Genomic DNA, 22,539 nt, shown 5'->3' on the forward strand with positions numbered 1-22,539 from the left:
TGCTTTCTGGGATAGCACGGCCTTGCAAATCTGAAGGTTCAAGACATTCTCCAGACAAGGCCTAGACGGAATGGACATGGCAAAGACATTTGGGAGAATGGGAGAGTCTAGGAACAGAGGGCACAGCCTCACAATAGAGGAAGGTTCCTTTCAAACAGAGATGAAGAAGAATTTCTTTAGCCGGAGGGTGGTGTACCTGTGGAATTTATTGCCACAGACGGCTGTGGAGGCCACGCCATTGGCTGATAGGTTCTTGATTAGTAGGGGGCATCAAAGGTTACTGAGAAAAGGCAGGAGAATGAAATTGACAGGGAAAACAATTCAGCCACGATCGAATGGCCTAATTCTGCTCCTACATCTTATGGTCTTACAATATAAGTAGGATATTGAAGTGTCTTTGCTGATGAATGGTTGCTGGTTTGAAACAGGTCAGTCAGCATTGGTAGGGAGAGAGACGGCAAGAATGTATGACATCAAGGACCTTTCATCAAAGCAGATAAAGCGACAAAACAGCGCAGTCGGGAGAAAAAAGGAAAGATGTTTGATAATTGGACAACTATTGGTTTGCAACCGAACAATGGCTCTGTAGGCAGAAAAGAATTGAAATAGAAAGGTACAACTTTTATACGGCCACATTTGTCCATATAAAGAACTGCTTAAAATCCAGTATCAAAACCCAAGGGGTTGCAAAATGCCAAGTTGGTAGACTAAAGATTATCACAAACATCAGAATACCTTTAGATGCTGGAAATCCACAGGAAGACACACAAATTGCTGGAGGAGCTCAGCAGGTCAGGCAGCATTTATGGAAAAGAGTAAAAAAGTCGACGTTTCGGGCCGAGACCCTTCTTCAGGGCTTCATGTGTTCTTTCATCTTAAATTGGGCATTGTTGAAACAGGGTACAAGGTTGGAGCACAGGTGGAATGTTGACCGTTGCAGACTGTAGCATTCTATTAATCAGCCCCCAATCTGCATCTGGCTTCCCCGATGCAGAGGAGGCCAAATTGTGAGAGAAGCATTGCTCCTAGTGAATTATTGCTTTGCCTGCGAGAAATGTCCGGGATCCCAGACGATGAAGGGGGGAGACAAAAGGGCGAGCACTGCACTGAGAGACACTGAGAGAAGGGGAGTGGCTGGTTGAGATGGAACGGAAGAACTGAGGAGTTGCACAGCAGACTCCCTTCAGAGTGCTGAAGGTTCGAGAAGGTTGGATTGGGCGCAGGGTTGCAGGATGTCTGACCGTGGAAGTTAATGGAGGAAGCCCCAGTGAATGTGGTGAGTGAGAGGAGAGGATGACACTATTCTTGTTCTAGAGAGAAGGCAAGTAGAGTCAATTTAGTTATTTACTTATTAAGATACAGCGTGCAATAGGCTCTTACATTCTTTTGAGCTGTGCCACCTAGCAATCCCCCGATTTAATCCTAGGGACAATTTACCCACCAACTGGTACGTCTTTGGACTGTGGGAGGAAACCAGAGCACCTGGAGGAAACCCACACAGTCACAGGGAGAAGGTACAAACTCCTTACAGGCAGCGATGGGAACTGAACCCGGGTCGCCCGTACTGTAAAGCGTCGCGCTAACCACGACGCTACTGTGCCGCGTAGCAGGAAGTGACATAACAGAGACGTAGCATTGACTGGTAGAGCAAAAGCTGTGGTTTGGGAATAAATAGCGTATAAAGAGAATGTCTTGTTGCCATTACAGTTACAACGAATATGGAAAACTGAGAAAATGGAAGGGAGTCCTTGCAGGAAGCAGAGTGGGAGAAGGTGCAGCCAAGGTAGCTGAGGGAGTGGATGGCCTATAATGGTCCTTCCCTTTCTCCTATGGTCCGCTCTCCTCTCCCATCAGATCCTTTCCTCTCCAGCCCTTGACTTTTCCCACCCACCTGGCGTCACCTATCACCTTTGAGCTAGCCTCCTTCCCACTTTCAGGCATCTCCCCACTTCCTTCTCAGTTCCGAAGAAGGGTCTCGGCCCGAAACATGGCCTGTGTTCCATGGATGCTGCCTGGCCTGCTGAGTTCCTCCAGCATTTTGTTAAAACTTATCACGTGAACTGCAAGCGCAAAGACGGAGAAGGAACAACAGGGCGCAAACTGTCAACAAAAAGTAAAGGTCAAGTGGCAATCTACTTGCCCTTCTTCCCATTTGGTGCATTGCCCTTTGTGGCCTCTTCCTCACTGGAGAAGCAAAATGCAGATCGGGTCACCAACTTTGCAGGAGCACTTTTCAGTCCAAAGGCTGGCCCTGATTTTCCAGTTGCCTGTCACTTTAACCCTCCACCCCAACCTGACCTGCCTTCAAAATTCTACACTGCGCTTGGTCCTTGAGAGAAGAGCTCTGCTTTATCACTACTGATGCTGTCCGACCTGCTGGACACTTCCAACACAAATAACGTGCTTTTGTCCATTATGCATTTAGGGTAGAAGGTGAATCCCTATTTACTTCAAATAGTGAAATCAACATTTCATACAACTGACAACCACCTTAGTATGTAATTTGGACAGCAGTTGTATATATTTTTAAAAATAAACTTCCACCAATTATTGCATTTTTTTAAAAAAACTCCTGCATCTGAAGCAGACAAATTAGTGATAGCTTATGAATTGCATGCTAAATAATTACTTATTTTAGCTTGGAAGGACACAGTGTTCTTAACTATCTAAGACAATTAGGCAGGACCATAAGGCACAGGAGGAGAGTTGGGCCGTTCGACCAGTCGAGTGTGCTCAGACATTTCATCATGGCTGATCCATTCCCTTCTCAACCCCATTCTTCTGCCTTCTCCCGGTAACACTTCAAGCACTGGCTAATCTAGAACCTACCAACCTCCGCCTTAAATAGACCCAGTGACTTGGCCTCCACAGCCACCTGTGGCGATGAATTCCACAGATTCTTTGCATATTTTGGCTAAAGAATCTCCTACTCATCTCCGTCCCAAATGGACATCCCTCTATTCAGAGGTTGTGTCCTCTGGTGCTAGACTCCCCCACAATAGGAACTATCCCCTCTACATCCACTCAAGCCCATTCAATAGGCTTCAATGAGATTCCACTTCATTCTTCTAAATTCCAGCGAGTACAGGTCCAGAACCAGCAAGCACTCCTCATACGATGAGCCTTTCATTTCAGGAATCTTTTTTGTGAACCTTCTCCAATGTCAGCACGTCCTTTCTTAGAAAAGGGCCCAAAACAGCTCAAAAACCTCCAAGTGAGGCCTCACCAGGGCCTTATAAAGCCTCAACATTCACCCTTGCTTTCATATTCTAATCTTCTCAAAATGAATGCTAACATCGCATGTGACTTCTCACCACCGACTCAAGTTGCAAGTTAACTTTAGGGAATCCTCCACAAGGACTCCCGAGTCCCTTTGCACTGTGGAGTTTTACATTTTCTCCCCTTTCAGAAAATAGTCTTTGCTTTTATTCCTGCCACCAAAGTGCATGACCGTACACTTTCCGACACTGGGTTCCATCTGCATCCCTAACCCTACTGTCTAAGTCCTTCTGTAGACTCTCTACTTCCTCAATACCACCTTCCCCTCCGCCTATCTTTGTATCATCCACAAACCTAGCCGCAAAGCCATCAATTCCAGCATCCAAATCAATGACAGACAACATAAAAAGAACCGGTCCCAACTCCGACCTTAGTGGAACACCACGTTTCACCTGTAGGCAATGACAAGAGGCTCCCTTTATTCCCTCTCTTTGCCTCCTGCCAATCAGCCACTGTTCCATCCACGCGAGCATCTTTCCTGTAATACCACAGGCCCTCATCTTGCTAAGCAGCCTCACGTGCAGCATCTTGTCAAAGCCTTCTGAAAATCCGAGTACACAACATTGAAGACTACCGATTCACCTTTGTCAATACTGATTGTTATTTCCTCAAAGAATTCCAACAGGTTTGTCATGCAAGATTTCCCTTTAAGGCAATCATACTAACCTTGGCGAATTTTATCTTGTACTGCCAAGAACCCCCGAGACCTCATCCTTAACAATCAACTTAAAAATGACCCTTATCGCATTTGTTAAATGAGAGTGTCAGAGTAACTTGCCTATAATGTCCTTTGTTCAGCCTCCCTCCCTTCTTGAAGAGTGGAGTGACATTTGTAATTTTCCAGTCCTCTGGAACCATTGTAGAATCTAGTGATTCTTGAAGGATCACTACTGATGCCTAAGCAATCTCTTCAGCCACCTCTTTCAGAAGCCTGGGATGTAGACCGTCTGGTCCAGGGTGATTTATCTACCTTCAGACCTTTCAGTTTCCCAAACACCTTCTCCCTAGTACTGGCAACTTCACTGACTTCTGCCCCCCTGACTTCTCACGAACTTCTGGCATTCTGCTAGTGTCTTCCATGGTGAAGACTGATACAAAATATTTATTCAGTTCGTCCGCCATTTCTTTGTCTCCATCACTACCTCTGTGCAGTCTCATTTTCCAGCAGTCCAATATTTTACTGCTCTTTAAATATATCCTTGCATATTTACCAATTATGTACGTTTGTAATTAATATACAGTCGTTAACATATGTCTATGAAAACAAATACAAATTGCCTCATTGGTTTTGTGCACAGATTGAGATGTCTCAGGTGACTAAACTTCAGACCCTGAGATAATCCCTCTGCTCTGCCAAATTTATGTTAATCTGAGGAGGATCTATTCATTTGCATGAAACATGGGCAGTTGGCAAATGGTAATCTTAAAGTTTATTTTATTGAGATACAGCGCACAGTAGGCCTTTCCACCCCTTCTGGGTGTGCCGTCCCCGAATTAATCCCAGCCTAATTACGGGACAATTTACAATGAACAATTAGCCTACCAACCGGTACGTCTTTGGACTGTGGGAGGAAACCAGAGCACCCGGAGGAATCCCACGCAGTCACGGGGAGAACGTACAAACTCCTTACAGGCGGCAGCGAGAATTGAACCCGGGTCGCCCGTACTGTAAACCGTTGTATTAACTACTACACTTACAGAGCATAAATTAGCGCCACAACATTAGTCATAAATCCTATCGTATTTCTTTTTCTGTAAATGCCCACAAGAAAATGAATTAAGGTTGGATATGGTAACATATTTGTACTTTGATAAGAAATTTTACTTTGAATGAATGACAGGGAAAATACAGTCAAGAGTTATTGCTGGCATTTAAGATACTGGCTACCACGTATCAGCGGGTAATCCACCAGCCATTTCATAGAGCCGATAGCGTTCTATTGAAATAATCACAAAGAGATATCATGAACTTCTGAATGTGTATTTAATCTTTAGTGAAGAAGAGTATGTGCATCTTCATTACAGATCTATCATTACACAAGCTTCATGCCAGACCAACATGTTCCGATTTCATGATAGAAAAATGTGACCACACTATAAATATTTAGAAGTCAGGCAGCTCCGCCTCCATCTGCCACAAGCAGAACTTCCCAGTGGTCAAACATTTTAATTCCCATTCCGACATGTTGGTCTATGGCCTCGTCTTGTGCCAAGATGAGGCCACCCTCGGGGTGGAGGAGCAACACCTTATATTACATCTGGGTAGCCAACAACCTGATGGCATGCATACTGATTTCTTCTTCTGGTAAAAAAAAATTCCCCCACCCTCTATTCACTTTTACCTCTTCTCACTCCCCTCCTCCTTCCCTTTCTCCTATGGGCCACTCTCCTCTTCTATCAGATTCCTTCCTCTTCAGCCCCTGACCTTCCCCACCCACCTGGCTTCACCTATCACCTTCCGGTTAGTCTTCTTTCCCCTCCCTCCACCTTTTTATTCTGGCACCTTCTCTCTTCCTTCTCAGTTCTGAAGAAGGGTCTGGCTCCGAAATGTCTACAGTTTATTCATTTCCATAGATGCTGCCTGGCCTGCTGAGTTCCTCCAGCATTCTGCGTGTATTGCTAAAAATATGCCATTTAGGTAAGGCTGCCAAGATAAAAATAGATTTTTCTGTCATTGAATGTCCTGCATTTAATCAATAATTTAAGAGTGAAAAGAGCAGGATTAGACCAGGTTGGAGGAGAACACTGCATTTACATCATTTTAATTTACTTCTCGTGTTTCTTCCAGCCACGATGACCCCTATATTACACGGCCTGGTATGGAAACGCCAGTGCCCTTGAACAGAGAATCCTATAAAATGTAGTGGATTCAGCCCAGTGCATCATGGGTAAAGCCCTCCCAACCACTGAGCACATCTACATGAAACGCTGTCGTAGGAAAGCAGCATCTATCATCAGAGATCCTCACAACCTGGGCCATGCTCTCTTCTCGCTGCCGCCATCAGGTAGAAAAGTACAAGAGCCTCAGGACTCGCACCACCAGGTTCAAGAACAGTTACTACCCCTCAACCATCAGGCTCTTCAACGAAGGGGATACCTACACTCAATTGTCCATCCATTCAGACATTCCAACAACCAATGATCTCACTTTAAAGACTCTTTATCTCATGTCCTCATTACTTATTGCTATTTAGTTATATTCGCAATTGCACAGTTTGTTGTCTTCTGCACTGTGGTTGATCTTTCATTGACCCTGTTATAGTCTCTACTCTATAGATTTGCTGAGTATGCCCACAGGAAAATGAATCTCAGGGTTGTATGTGGTGACTTACGTAGTGCGATAAGGTTTCCTTTGCTTTACAGTGCCAGTGATCAGAAGAATAGGGTTCAATTCCCGCCACCGTTGGTAGGGGATTTGCATGTTCTCCCTATGTCTGTGTGAACTTCCTCCGGGTGCTCTGTTTCTTTTTTTAAAAATTGAGATACAGGCAGAGTAGGCTCTTCCAGCTCTTTAAGCCCAGAGATCCCCCGATTTAAACCCAGCAATCCCCCGATTCAGACCCAGCGATCTCCCGATTCACGCCCAGTGATCCACCGATTCAGACCCAGCGATCCACCGATTCAGACCCAGCGATCCCCCGATTGAAACCCAGCGATCCCCCAATTCAAGCCCAACGATCCCGTGATTTAAACCCAGCCTAAACTCGCGACAAACTACAATGACCAATTATCCCGACGCCTTTCCTTCCACATTCCAAAGACAGACGAAAGGGTTAGGATTAGTGAATTATCGGCATGCTATGCTGGCACTGGAAGGGTGGCACGTGCGGGTGGCCCCCAGCATGTCCTCGGAATGTGTAGGTCACTGGCACAAAATGATGTGCTTCATTGTGTGTTTCAATTTTTTTTTTAAACATTTTTTTAAATTATTGACGTACTGCATGGAATAGGCCTTCCTGATCCTTCGAGCCACGCTGCCCTGCAATCTCCAGATTTAATCAGAGCCTAATCACGGGACAATTTACAACGACCAATCACCTACCAACCGCTACGTCTTTAAGACTGTGGGAGGAAACCGGAGCACCGTGGGGAAACCCACGCGGCCACGGGGAGGGCGTACAAACCCCTTGCAGGCAGCGGCAGGAATTGAACCCGGGTCGCCTGCACTGTAAACGTTGCGCTAACCACTACCCTACCATTTTGAGGTACATGTGGCAAATAAAGCCAATCTTTGACCTCTTTGGCTTGTACACGCTGGAATTAAGGAGATCGAGGGAGGATCTGATTGAGACATATAAGATTATTAAGGGATTGGATAAGATAGAGGCAGGAAATATGTTCCAGATGCTGGGAGAGTCCAGTACCAGAGGGCATGGTTTAAGAACAAGGGGTAGGTCATCTAGGACAGAGTTGAGGAGGAACTTCTTCTCCCAGAGAGTTGTGGAGGTGTGGAACGCGCTGCCTCATTAGGCAGTGGAGGCCAATTCTCTGGATGCTTTCAAGAAGGAGCTAGATAGGTATCTTATGGATAGGGGAATCAAAGGTTATGGGGACAAGGCAGGAACCAGGTATTGATAGTAGGTGATCAGCCATGATCTCAGAATGGCGGTGCAGGCTCGAAGGGCCGAATGGTCTACTTCTGCATCTATTGTCTATTTACCCCAACAACCAACAACTTCTAATATCCAGGTGGCAGTCTCATGCAGCTGAAGACACCAAGTCTTTGCCAGCCTGAAGCGTTCCTTCAATGACTTGGCTCAACGCGAGGGTCAGCCCAACTCAACCTATGTGGGGATGGAGGAACACTATTCATTTGGACAGGTCAATGCAAAGGGGCAGAGATCGGCTGGCAACTAACAGGGAATTATATACAATTATATGTGGGCTTCTTTTTGCGTGACTGTTTGTTTTTGCTCACTATTCTGAACGTGCTGTGTATGTTTTGCACCTTGGCCCCAGAGGAAGACTTTTTCCACTTGGCTGTGTTCATGTATAGTTGAATGATAATTAAACTTGAATTTGAATTCCTTTGGATTGACACAACTTTATCTTTTTAATTAACCGCCGCCAATGGGCCCTATTCTTGCAATTTTTCCTTTCTTGTTTGAATGTCAATTCTGTATATTCAAACCAATCACCTTAAAGTTCTGCCCTTGTACTGCGACTGAATGAACTTGTCAATTCACCAGCTGTGCCTTCGTACATGCCGAAATTTTATTGTTCAAGTTTAAAAATGAAGCTCATTCTTCTCTCCCTCAAACTCAGAATAAAATTCAATCAGGAAAGCATGCCAGCAAGCTTGGGGTTTGAATGCTTGTGTACCCAAGTGCAGAATTTGAAGTAGAATCCTGCTACTGGATTCTGCATTCTGGCAGCAGAGTGCAAAACTACTGGTATTTGAGCTGCGAAAACTGTCTGCAGATGCTGCCTCACTGAATCTCTTTAGTAATTTATTGAGTTGCAGCACAGAATAGTCCTTCTGGCCCTTTGAGCCACGCCACCCAACAATCAATCCCCAATTTACAATGACCAATTAACCTACCAACCGGTCGGTCTTTGGATTGCGAGAGGAAACCTGCACGGGGAGAACGTACAAGCGCCTTACAGGCAGTGGCGGGAATTGAACCGGGGTCACTGGTACTGTAAAGTGTCGTGCTGACCATTACGCTACCGTGTCGCCTCACTTTTTCTGCACACAAGGAAGAAAAATACATTTTAGTTGTAAATTACTTTTGCATTTGAAGTTGCAGATTTCTGAAGGATTCAGAACGTCAGAAGCTTAGGGTGTGCCTTTGCTCTCGGGCAAAGGTTTTGTTCGACTCTTGTGCGCGTCCTGACCGGTTCCTGGAATCGTATTGCACAGATTGATGACACTGGGCTCCAGTAACATCAAGCCGGGTTTGGCAGATGAGTTACAACAGGTTTTTGCCCAAAGCTAGTGCAGAAATTCGGGAGGGGAAAAAGAAATGGCTTTATTAGTCAAAACTTAACAATGAAACATGCCGTTCGTGTCAATGCCAACACAGTCCGAGGATGTGCCGGGAGCAGCCCACAAGTGTCCGGTACCAATGTAGCACACCCACAACTTACTGACCCTAAATTGTATGCCTTTGGACTGTGGGAGGAAACAGGAGCACCCGGAGGAAACCCACATGCTCATGGGCAGAACGTACAAGCTCCTTACAGACAGAAGCAGGAATTCAACCCCAATTGACTATTGCTGGTGCTGTAAAGCTGACCGCTATGCTACTGAGCCACCTGTATATCTGTATATACATCCATATATTTTGTCCGTGTATGCATAAACGTATATGCAGAGCCATTGAAAGTGGCCAGAAACATTCAACGTGTCATATTAGAGATGAGATGGACAAAGAGGAAGCCATTTAATGGTTACATTGTCACTCCAGGAAGTTGCAGGGACACACAAGAGCCGTACTAACACCAGGGGGTACAACTGACGTCTGCTCTACACTTCTGAGAGGGTTCTGGGAGAAAGCGACAGTGTGTGGGAACCTCATGGCCAGAAGCCTGTGGGGTGCGAGCCAACGTTCAGCTCAATTTTGGCAATTAAAGCGTCCATTGCTCACCGATTAAAGCGACTGTTGAGGTTGGAACATTGAGGTGAATGCGGAAGGTGAGCAGTGGCTGTCTGATTTTTTAATTGCGGGGAAAATCGCTCTGCTACAGAGAGAGGGAAACTGCTTTTTGATATCTGGTGAGATCACTCTGCTACGGAAAGGGGAAACTGCCTTTTTACCGCAGGGAAAAAAGATTGCTCTGCTGTTGGAGAGGGGAGACTGTCTTTTGATTACTGGTGGGTTCGCTCGTTGCCAGAAAGGGAAAGGCCTAGCGCTGTGCCCGGAGAATGTTACCCAGGTTTTCTGCATTTATACTTTATACTTTATTGTCACCAAACAATTGATACTAGAGCGTACAATCATCACAGCGATATCTGATTCTGCGCTTCGCGCTCCCTGGAGTACAAATTGATAGTAAAAATTAAAAATTTAAATCATAAATCGTAAATAGAAAATAGAAAAGGGAAAGTGAGGTAGTGCAAAAAACCGAGAGGCAGGTCCGGATATTTGGAGGGAACGGCCCAGATCTGGGTCAGGATCCGTTCAGCAGTCTTATCACAGTTGGAAAGAAGCTGTTCCCAAATCTGGCCGTACGAGTCTTCAAGCTCCTGAGCCTTCTCCCGGAGGGAAGAGGGACGAAAAGTGTGTTGGCTGGGTGGGTCGTGTCCTTGATTATCCTGACAGCACTGCTCCGACAGCGTGCGGTGTAAAGTGAGTCCAAGGACAGAAGATTGGTTTGCGTGATGTGCTGGGCTGTGTTCACGGTCTTCTGCAGCTTCTTCCAGTCTTGGACAGGACAACTTCCATACCAGGTTGTGATGCACCCTAGACGAATGCTTTCTACGGTGTATCTATAAAAATTAGTGAGGGTTTTAGGGGACAGGCCAAATTTCTTTAGTTTTCTCAGGAAGTAAAGGTGCTGGTGGGCCTTCTTGGCAAGTGGACACTGCTTGGTTGGACCAAGTCAAGTCATTTATGATATTGATCCCGAGAAACTTAAAGCTTTTGACCTGTTCCACTTGCGCGCCACCGATGTAAATGGGGCCATGCAGTCCGCTACTCCTTCTGAAGACAACAGCCAATTCCTTCGTCTTGCTGACATTGAGGGATAGGTTATTGTCTTTGCACCATGCCACCAGGTTCTTAATTGGACTATATTGGATATGGACTTGGACAATAGACTTTATTTTTCCAGTCTTACAGTTTTTTTTTATATTCTGTGTTTTTCTCCCGACATTGCTCATTTTTTGTGTGAGGGGAGGAGGATTGGGGGGGGGTCAATGTGCCTGTTTGGTTTTTGTTTGATTTTTGTGCAGGGAGGAGGGATTTGGTGTTTGATGATCATGATGCCATTCTTTACTTTCTTGGTTTCATGGCTATCTGGAGAAGAAGAATTCCAGAGTTGTATATCCTTATAATAAATGAACCACTGAACTTGTCATCTCTCTGATTAAAACAAAATAGGCACAGCTCCCTATTTAGCCATCCATCGTGGACATTTATCAGGAGCACTGCATACACAGGACCCTTAGCATTATCAAGGATCCCACTACCCTCTTTGACTTTCTACCATCAGGCAGGAGACTCCGATGCATAAAAACAAGAACGGTCAGGATGGGAAACAGTTTCTTCCCTCGGGCCATTAGGCTTCTAAACTCCCTGTCGTATTATATTCAAAGGGTCACTGTTTAGTCTGTTCCATACCTGACAATATTTAATTAGTGTGCTTTAGTTTGTTATTTATATGTGATTCATCTGTAAATGTTATCCTTACCTTCATAAGTCATTGTGTGTTATGTGTACTACCGTGCTTTACATCCTGGTCCGGAGAAACATTGTCTCATTTGACAGTATACATTTATATAGTTAAATGACAATAAACTTGACTTTGACTACTGCATCAGAGTTTGATCCTGCACCTGATCTGTCACTCATTGGTCTAATGTAATTCATTTTGTAAAGATTAGCAGATTAGCTCAGTTTATCACAATTTAAGCTCCCAACGGAAGGAACTAGATCTTGTAAAATCACATTCAAGCCTTTAACATCCTGCTAAAAATAAACAGAAACCTTCCAGGATGTTATTTTTGGCACAAAGGAACAGTGTTCTAAATTAAAGTGTGCCAGGAATAAATCAGACAATCAAGGACAGAATGGGTGCAGTTCTATTTTCAAAAATAGATTTTTTTTAAAATAGCAAGTTGTCCGAGACAAGATCTGATGCGGAAGAACAGGTGCAGTTTGAGTATTCAAGGATATAGAGACAGGCAAACTCAACAATCAGTGCATACCACCTCGTTCGACTTCTGACCCTGTTATCCAAACAGAATATTAGCAACTTCATGTCCTTACATTTCATAGAACAGTACCGGCCGGTGGTGTAGCAGCATCAGCACTGGACTTCAAGGCAGATGGTCGTGAGTTCAAACCCAGCCAGGTCCCAACCCGGGCAGCAGCAGTATCTGCGCAGAAGAAAGAGTTTGGCAATCTACTTCCGTATCTTGCCATGAAAACCCTCTGGACCATGAGGGTCACGAAGAGTCAGACTCGACTTAACGACTGAACGACGCACAGGCTCTTCGACCCACAACACTGTGCCAACTTATAAAGACCTACTCTGTTACAGTTTGCAACTTCGAAACATTAAACTAATTCAAAGGAAGACATGGGAGTCCGAAATGCGGGTGTAATTACGTCCTTAAAGTGAGGCATGTACGTATCATGTGGTGGCATGATAACATATGCAATTAACGTATTTTTATATACAATCCATAATTAATTAAACAAAGAATGCTTAACATTATATGTGTGTGTGTGTGTGTGTGTATATACATGTCTGTATTTGTGTATATCTTTAATAAACTGTTTTCTTCTTCAATTTCCAAAGCAAAGTGATACTAATAGCATTCAGGAAAATTTAATGTTCATTCTAGTCACATCCGACTGCACTACTCTTCTCCCAAAGGGTGCTCCAACGGGTCACCCCGTTATCTAGTATATTATATATTATGATTATGATTATGAGGACACGCAGTCCTCTTTTATTGTCATTTAGTAATGCATGCATTAAGAAATGATACAATGTTTTTCCAGAATGATGTCATGGAAACACATGACAAACCGACTTAAAAACTAACAAAAACCACATAATTATAACATATAGTTACAACAGTGCAAAGCAATACCGTAGTTTGATAAGAACAGACCATGGGCACAGTAAAAGTCTCAAAGTCTCTCGAAAGTCCCATCATCTCACGCAGACAGTGAACCTCCAGCGCCGCCAACTTGCCGATGCAGCATCCTGGAAGCATCCGACCACAGTCCGACTCAGAGTCCATCCGAAAACTCCGAGCCTCCGACCAGCTCTCCAACACCGAGCACTGAGCACCATCTCTGCTGAGCGCTTCAACCCCGGCCCCGGCAACAGGCAATAGGCAAAGCCGAGGATTTGGGGCCTTCGTCTCCAGAGATTCTCGATCGCACAGTAGCAGCAGCAGCAAAGCGGACATTTCAGAAGTTACTTCAGGTGTTCCTCCGTGCTTCTTACGACTGTCCCCATCAAATCCGGATTGTGCACGTCCCCCCTAGTTACACATACGATATTCATTCAGAACGGCCGTGCGCGCTATGTCGCGCTGCCTCCTCCCTCATATATACATATATGTGTGTGTGTGTGTGTGTGTGTATATATATGTATGTATGTGTGTATATACACACACACACACGCGAGTACTCAAACATTATTGAAATACTAACTACAGAACACACTCTATAATTAACTCAATCATTCGTTTCCACAAAGCCCACAACCTTGCATTTTCCTTCCATGTGTCTATCTCAAGCCTCTAAAAATGTCCACACTCTGTATCAGCCTCTAACCATAAATCCCCCCACCCCCGCACGATATCTTAAGTACGGGAATGTGAGCCTTAGGCCCCGAGCGTTTCGCTGCGGTGGGGTCCTGGCCCGAGTGCGGGGGACGGCCCACTGCTTAGACAATTTAGACGCCGGGCCAGGTGGACTGAGAAGGCAAGGTGTTGGGACTGTCTCGTGCTCTGGCTGCTCCGGGCTGAATGCCTGCCAGCTTCGCAGCGATTTGGCCCTCTGTGTGACGAACCGACACCGAGGCTGTGGGCCTAGTCCGGCTGCCCCAGGCTCCAGGCTTACAGGGTCAGTTTCGTTCCGAGTGCTGATGCTTGCTTTCTTGTTTACATGATTTGTTTTTTTTTTCCCCCCTCTCTGCGTATTGGGTGTTGGCCATTTTTATTTAGAAAGTTGGGTTTCTGGTGTTGTGGCTGTCTGTAAGCAGATGAAACTCAAAAGTGGTTTATCCATACCTTGATATTAAATGTACATTGCAACTCTAACTCTCAGAACTGATATCTTTACTGGGACTGTGCCAGTTTTAGTCTTCTCTTACACTGAAACCGGTGGGTAGCATTATGGTGAAACAGCTTATTCTCACAAATTAATAGCAGCGTTACAAATGTGTGGGAGGTGTACATGTTACACGGGGACTAACACACAGAGTGGAACTGTTAGCACGAAGGATCAACTCATAAGCAACTGGTGAGTGATGAGAGCAGACATAATCCTGGAAAACACTTTAGTCCTAAAAATAGCAAACGTTCGGTGGTGAAGATGACTTGGATGACAGGGTGAGCTGACTGGATAAAGATTTAATGTCACAGCACCCACTGCATTGTGCGTAATTATTTTTTTCCACAATCTTATGTTCCGTGACCTCACCTTTGCAGAGTTTAAGGGAAATAAAGGAAATGTAAATTGCCTGTTAAACCTCAAGCGTTTTGACACTGCGATAATCTATGCACAGCATGAGGTATCGATGCCACAGGGATCACTGTTGTTCAAGGGGACACTTCACCATTGCCTGAGAACGTACACTCAGTGGCCACTTCTTTGGACTGTACAACCATGAGATAAAGGAACAGAATTAGGCCATTTGGCCCATCGAGTCTCTCCACCACTTCATCATGGCTGATCCATTTTCCCTCTCAGCCCCAATCTCCTGTCTTCCCCCCACCCCCGTATCCCTTTGTGCCCTGACCAATCAAGAACCTATCAACTTCTGCATTAACTATACCCAATCGCTTGGCCTCAAGCGGTAACGAATTCCACAGATCCACTACTCTCTGGCTACAGAAATTCCTCCTCATCTCCGTTCCAAAAGAATGTCCCTCTAGTTTGAGGCTGTCCTCTGGTCTTAACCTCACTCATCAAAGGAAATATCCACTCCACATCCACTCTATCGTGGCCTTTCATCATTCGATAGGTTTCAATGAGGTCACCCCTCATTCCTCTGAATTCCAGTGACTACAGGCCCAAAGCCATCAAACGCTCCTTATACAATAAGCCTTTCAATACCGGAATAATTTTTGTGAACCTTCTTTGAACTCTCTCCAATGTTAGCACATCCTTTCTCAGATAAGGGGCCTAAAACTGCTCACAATGCCCTAAGTGAGCCCTTACCAGTGCTTTATAAAGCTTCAATATTACATCCTTGCTCTCATATTCTAGTTCTCTCAAAATGAGTGCTAACATTGCATTTGCCTTCCTCACTACCGGCTCAACCTGCAAATTAAACTTTAGGGAATCTTGCACGAGGACTCCCAAGTAAGTCCCTTCGCATCCCAGATTTTTTTAATTTTCTCTCCACTTAGAAAATAGTCCATCGTTTTAGTCCTTCTAAGGAAGTGCATGATCAAACACTTCCCAACACTGTATTCCATCTGCCTTTTCTTTGCCCATTCTCCTAATCTAAGTCCTTCTATAGCTTCCCTACTTCCTCAAAACTACCTGTATCCATTTTCATATTATCTGCAAACTTGGCCAGAAATCTATCAATTCCATCACTCAAATCATTGACATATAATGTAGAAAGAAACGGACTTAATACAGACCCCCGTGGAACACCACTAGTCACTGGCAACCAGCCAGAAAAGGCTCCCTTTATTCCCACTCATTGCCTCCTGCCAATCAGCCACTGTGTTATCCATGCTAGAATCTTTCCTATAATGCCATGGGCTCATGTGTGGCGCCTTGTCAAAGGGCTTCTGAAAATCCAAGTGCACAAAATCAACTGATTCTCCTTTGTCTATCCTGCTTATTATTTCTTCAAAGAATTCTAACAGATTTGTCAGGGAAGATTTTCATTGTATGCCTCCAAGTACCCCAAAACCACATCCATAACAATTGATACTAAGATAGGAGGTGTTGTGGATGATGAGGTAGGTTTTCAAAGCTTGCAGAGAGATTTAGGCCAGTTAGAAGAGTGGGCTGAAAGATGGCAGATGGAGTTTAATGTTGAAAAATGTGAGGTGCTACATTTTGGTAGGACTAATCAAAATAGGACATACATGGCAAATGGTAGGGCACTGAAGAATGCTGTAGAACAGAGGGATCTAGGAATAATGGTGCATTGTTCCCTGAAGATGGAATCTCATGTGGATAGGGTGGTGAAGAAAGCTTTTGGTATGCTTGCCTTTATTAATCAGAGCATTGAGTTTAGGAGTTGGGATGTAATGTTGAAATTGTATAAGGCATTGGTAAGGCCAAATTTGGAGTATTGTGTACAGTTCTGGTCACCGAATTATAGGAAAGATGTCAATAAAATTGAGAGAGGACAGAGGAGGTTTACTAAAATGTTGCCTGGGTTTCATCTCCTAAGTTACAGAGAAAGTTTGAACAAGTTAGGTCTTTATTCTTTGGAGCGTAGAAGCTTGAGGGGGGACCTGATAGAGGTGTTTAAAATTATGAGGGGGATTGATAGAGTTGACGTGGATAGGCTTTTTCCATTGAAAGTGGGAAAGATTCAAACAAGAGGATATGAGTTGAGAGTTAAAGGACAAAAGTTTAGGGGTAACATGAGGGGGAACTTCTTTACTTAGAGAATGGTAGCTGTGTGGAACGAGCTTCCAGCAGAAGTGGTTGAGGCAGGTACGATGTTGACGTTTAAGGTTAAATTGGATAGATATATGGACAGGAAAGGAACGGAGGTTTATGGGCTGAGTGCAGATCGGTGGAACGAGGTGAGAGTAAGAGTTCGGCACGGACTAGAAGGGCAGAGATGGCCTGTTTCCAGGCTGTAATTATTACACGGTTATATGGCTACATCTTCCTAATCACTGAGGTCACACTAACAGGCCCATAATTTCCATTCTTCTGCCTCTAATTTCCAATTTTCCAGTCCTCCAGAAGCATGCCAGAATCCAGTAACTCTTGAAAGATCATTATCAATGCCGCCACAATCTCTTCAGCTAGCTCTTTTAGACTTTTGGGATGTAGTCCACCTGGCCCAGGTGTGTTATCTATCATCAGTCCTTTCAGCTTCCCAGACCCCTTCTTCCTGGTAACAGCAATTGCACTCATTTCTGCCCCAACACTCTCGAACTTTCCAGTGGTCCAATATCTACTCTAGCCTCTAGTTGAGGCTTCCATTAGTCTTGCGAGACCATGGATGTGCACCTGGAAAGTCTTCACTCTCCAGGGTGCAGGCCTGGACAAGGTTGTATGGAAGACCAGCAGTTGCCCACACTGCAAGTCTCCCCTCTCCACGACACCAATGTTCTCCAAGGGAAGGGCATTAGGACCCATACAGCTTGGCACCAGTGTCATTGCAGAGCAATGTGTGATTAAGTGCCTTGCTCAAGGACACAACACGTTGCCTTGGCTGGGGCTCGAACTCACAACCTTCAGGTCGCTAGTCCAATGCCTTAACCACTTGGCCACATGCCCACTCTAGCCTCTATACATCTGAAAAAAAATTCTCGTATCCTCTTCAATACCCCTGGCTATTTCCTCTTTCTTTTTTTTTTCCTTCTTTTTTTCCTCTTTTGCCTTCTTATGGCTTTTTTAGTTGCCTTCTGCTTTTTTAAAAAAAAGTTTTCCAATCCTCTTCTCATTAATTTTTGCTCTATTTACATACCCTCTCTTTTGCTTTTATGCTGTTTTTGACTTCCCTTGTGAGCAGGTTGTCATCCTGCCTTTAGAACACTACTTCTTTGGGATGATCTTCTCCACTACCATTCCTGGCCGTGCATTCCAGGCACCCATCACTGAATGAGTAAAAAAAACTTACTACTTTTTTGGTTAACCTACCCATCACACTATTGGCGCTTAGGGCATCAATGAAGGTCCTCCATCTCTGGTGGTGTTCAGGCAGGGCCTCCTTCATCATGTCAGTAGCTTCCTCTTGGTTTTCACTACCGTCAGTCATGCAAATAGTCAGCCGGTGGTGTAGTGGCGTGAACACCGAACTTCAAGGTGAATGGTCCCAAGTTCAAATCCGGCCGACCCCTTGCACGCTTTCCATCTGTGCTGGGTTGAGCATCGAGCTAGCAACTCAGCCTCAGTAAAGAAAAAAGTCAAAATGCTACGGAAGCGGCAAAAATTCCACCTGATGTGCCACAAGGCGTGAAAAGGAGCAGCAATACAACAGCCATGCAGGTCCCGTGTGAGACTCAGACGTCACACTTAGATGCAGAAGGCTTTGTCATTGCTGTTTCCATAACAATTTTATTTTACCAGGCAGGTTTGTTAGCCCTGAGCTGAACCCCCGAACCTGGAGAACTGGTGGGCTACCCTTGGTCTGTCCTCAACCTTTTGACCTGTTTGGCATGGGTGACCCTACCAAAAGGTAAAGCATAAAGCCCTGACTCCAGCCAACATAACTCTCCGGGTCATTGAGGCACGCAAGCTTCCAAACTCAATGACAAGATTGTGGTCCTCTTGGAGCACCCCTTCTCCCACTTCACCTTCAATCCGTCTTTCTAGCATTGAGTATTTTGACCCTGGATAAAGACACCAGCTGTCTACTCTATGCCACTTGTAATCCAGGGCATTTAGAAATGGAGAGTAATTGATAGCCTTTCCAGCAATACCCACACCACATCAATGAGTAAACAGAGCCCCAGAATAATAACTGAGAATAATTATTTGTACAAACAGATCCGGTGATATCTCTCTCTCTCTCTCCCTCTCTCACTCACTCACTCATAATTGAGATTGTATTCAGTGGCTGCATCATAGCTTGGTATAGAAACACCAATGACTTTGAATGGAAAATCCTACAAATGATAGTCAATTTGGCCCAGTGCAAAGCCCTCCCAATCACTGAGCGTGTAAAATGCTGTGCAGGAAAGCAGGGGCCGTTCAAGATCCTCACCACCCAGGTCATGCTCTGTTCACGTATTGGCCAACAGGTACAAGAGCCTCAGGACTCACGTCACCAGGTTCAAGAACAACTACTACCCCTCAACCATCAGAATTCTGAACAAAGGGGAAAATGACTCTCACTTGCCCAAACATTGAGACTTTCCCACAGCCAATGACCTCACTTTAAGGACTCTTTATCTCATTATCTAATATTCTCATTATTTATTGCCATTTTTTCATATTTGCATTCACATAGTTTGTTGTCTTCTGAACTCTGGTTGATCTTTCATTGATCTTGTTATGGTTACTATTCTACAGATTCGCTGAGTATGCCTGCAGGAAAATGAATCTCTGGGTTGTATATGGTGACATAATAATAAAATTTACTTTGAACTTTGAAGTACTAAATAATGATGGAATGAAGCAAGAGTGTCTGTAGCCTTTCAATATTCAGCAGTGTTTCAGACAAGAAGTCTTAAAAGGCTCCATCCCACCCAATTCCGACCCACTGCTCCTATCACAATGCATCAGCTGACTGTCTCCACTCAGACACTACCACTCACAACAGGTTACTATAGATGGACAGCACTGATTCACATCCCAGTTGTGGGACGGTCAGTTCACAGTAACTGCGGCCCGCGGCTCGAATTCTCAAGCTCTCCGTTACTGTGCCCAGAGTGGCAGTGGCATCATCAGTGACCAGATGAAATCACGTTGTAGCCGCCCTTCAGTCTTGAGCGAACCGCTTGGAAGATTCTCAAAGTGCACGGTTGAACTTGCGGGGTCAGGCACTTCCCTTGGAAGGAAATAGGCAACCCGACATTTCAGGTCAAGGCCATTCATCTTCACTTGGCCGCCCAAGTCCAGATGAAGAAGAATCTCGACCCAAAAATGTCAAACTGTCCATTTCTCACCATTGGTACCTGACCTGCTGAGATCTGCCCGGATTTTGAGATTTGCCCCAGCATTTGCAACCTCTTGCGATCTCATGACAGATGAATGTGTTGCAACCTCAAGAGATACTGTGGCAAATCGGAGCTTACTGTATCTGCATTTCCCAGCAAGGCCCAACATCAAGCAACAAACACATCATTATCTGATTAAGCACAGTGCAATCTTCTGGAATAATTGCTTTGCTTAACAACTTCTAAGAATCAATAACCCCAGCAATTATAGTTTTCACCGTCTCTTTTCTCCTGACAATTTCAGTTATTCACATTCCCCTATTTACAGATATTGGAGATCCAAAGTGTTGCTATTCACCGATCATTTTAGAATCCTTTCTTCAGCCAGCTCCATCAGTCCTTATTATTTAATCTCTCTTCTACTTAATACAATCGGACATCTTGCTTTTTTTTAAAAAATCTTCTCTCCCCTCCTGGTCTATTGTATCTCATCTGAAAACTGTTGAATGCACAGGAGTCATATCTGCCCCAGCTGAGACCCTGTCAGAGATACCCAAATGTTGGGTTATGGACCGTAGTTTTCTGGTGGACTCCAGATTCAGGTCTCTTCGGGGGCTTTGCTATTGCTTGCATGGTGGGGGGGGAGGGGGAGGGGGGGTGTCGGTGCTTTTGTTGCTGCTCGTGGCGTGGGAAGGGGAGGGGACTATGACGTTTCTGTCATTCATTGTCCCCCCCCCCCCGTTTCATGGATGTCTGTGAAGAGTAAGAATTTCAGGTTGTGTACTGTATTCATTCTCCGCTATTAAATCGAACCATTGAACCCAGATCTGCTGCCCCAAGTTCTGCATACCAACCCCACCTTAGAAGTCTTGGAAATCTTTCTTCACCATATACACTTTTTAATTTTGCCTTAAAGTCCACAATGAAACCTGTCTGCACCGGTCTACAGACAGTGCATTTCAAGTTCCATACACACGGCATGCAAAATAAAAAGCTTTTCCTCCTACTGCTTTCATTCTCTTTACCTCAGTTCCTCAACTCCCTCCACCAACAACAGATCCCATTATCAATGTTGCCCAGCTCCCTCGTCATTTCGCATACTTCTATCAAATCTCCCCCTTGCTCTTCCATTCGCTTCAGAGAATAGCTAAAGCCCGTCCAATCCATCCTCGCAATAGTCCTACCTCTCATTTTACCTGTATTACCACTGTATTCACCTATTGTATTACCAATCTACACCTGATAATCAACACATTTCCTTGCTCAAGTACTTGACATTATTCTCTTTACAAAATGTTCCAAAAGCAGAAAGACAGAAAAAGAAGCCTTAAAAATGAACTTCAGCAGTTTTGCAGAGCAAATATGGACCCAGCACATACTGTACAACAATTGTATTGGCACCAACTCTAATTCAGGTCAAGAAAACAACCCGCGGCACTTCAACAGATATAAAGCCTGACTGAGAGGTTCTACCTGGAAACCAGACCTCTCAGTTAAATGCTGGTTGAATGTCTTTGAACATAAGTTTCATCTTTTAAATGCAATATAATTTATAATTATGCGATCAAATAATGCAATTAAATTTGATTGCGGTCCAACAATCGATACAAGTGATTGTCTTAGATGATATTTTGGGGGACCGCAAGACCCTGTTGGACATTGGTAACTTAGAATACAGCAAGTCTGGTGCAATGGCGAGACTGATGGCAGGGGAGCTCCATTGCTTCGGTTATGGCGAGGGATCACCTGTCACAGATGCCCAGGAGAGGAGACACTGAGGTGGTGTGGGTGAGCCTCTAGGGTAGCGGTCCCCAACCACCGGGCTGGGGACCGGTACTGAGCCGCAAAGCATGTGCTACCGGGCCGCGAGGAAACAATATAATTTGGCGATATGAAACGATATGAGTCAGCTGCACCTTTCCTTATTCCCTGTCACACCCACTGTTGAACTTGAACACACGCGAGGTCATTACACACGCGTCATCCATATCAGCGCGGGAAGAAGAGCAACTCCTCGAGCTTGCAAGTGACGGCGGGCTGAAAAGTATGTTTGACATAACATCTCTGCCGGCATTCCAGATCAAAGTCAAGGCTAAGTATCCCGAGATAGCCACAAAATCACTGAAAACATTGCTTCCATTTCCAACATATCTCTGCAATGAATGCAACGGAAACTAAATTGCGGAACAGACTGGACATAAGGAACCCCCTCGAGTATCGCTGTCTCCCATCACCCCTCGATGGGACTGTCTCGTTGCAGGGAAACAAGCCCAGGGCTCCCACTGATTCAGCGATATTGGTGTGTTGCAATGATTTTATATGTTCATACGGGGAAAATATGTGCTGTGTGTTTAATATCCAAACGTTACTTAAAATGTTATGATGCTCTTGACTTACAAGTGACTTATAATTGACTTATCACTATATTCATGCGCTGTGTTACATAAAACCTAAAATAACACTAACATATAGTAAAAGCAGGAATGATATGATAAATACACAGCCTATATAAAGTAGAGATAATGTATGTACAGTGTAGTTTCACTGAACAGAATTGCCAAAACTGATTTGTAGAAAAGAATGGGCACGTACACGTCACG

General features: G+C 44.6%; 1 protein-coding gene across 3 annotated transcripts in view; it reads right to left on the reverse strand.

Annotated features, from left to right (window-relative positions):
- LOC140189932 (cAMP-dependent protein kinase inhibitor alpha-like) overlaps positions 1-22,539 on the reverse strand; it is a 180,414-nt gene that overhangs the window by 130,710 nt on the left and 27,165 nt on the right. The gene's annotated exons all lie outside the window — the stretch shown is intronic.

The sequence above is a fragment of the Mobula birostris genome, chromosome 29, assembly GCF_030028105.1.
Source record: "Mobula birostris isolate sMobBir1 chromosome 29, sMobBir1.hap1, whole genome shotgun sequence".
NCBI lineage: Eukaryota > Metazoa > Chordata > Chondrichthyes > Myliobatiformes > Myliobatidae > Mobula > Mobula birostris.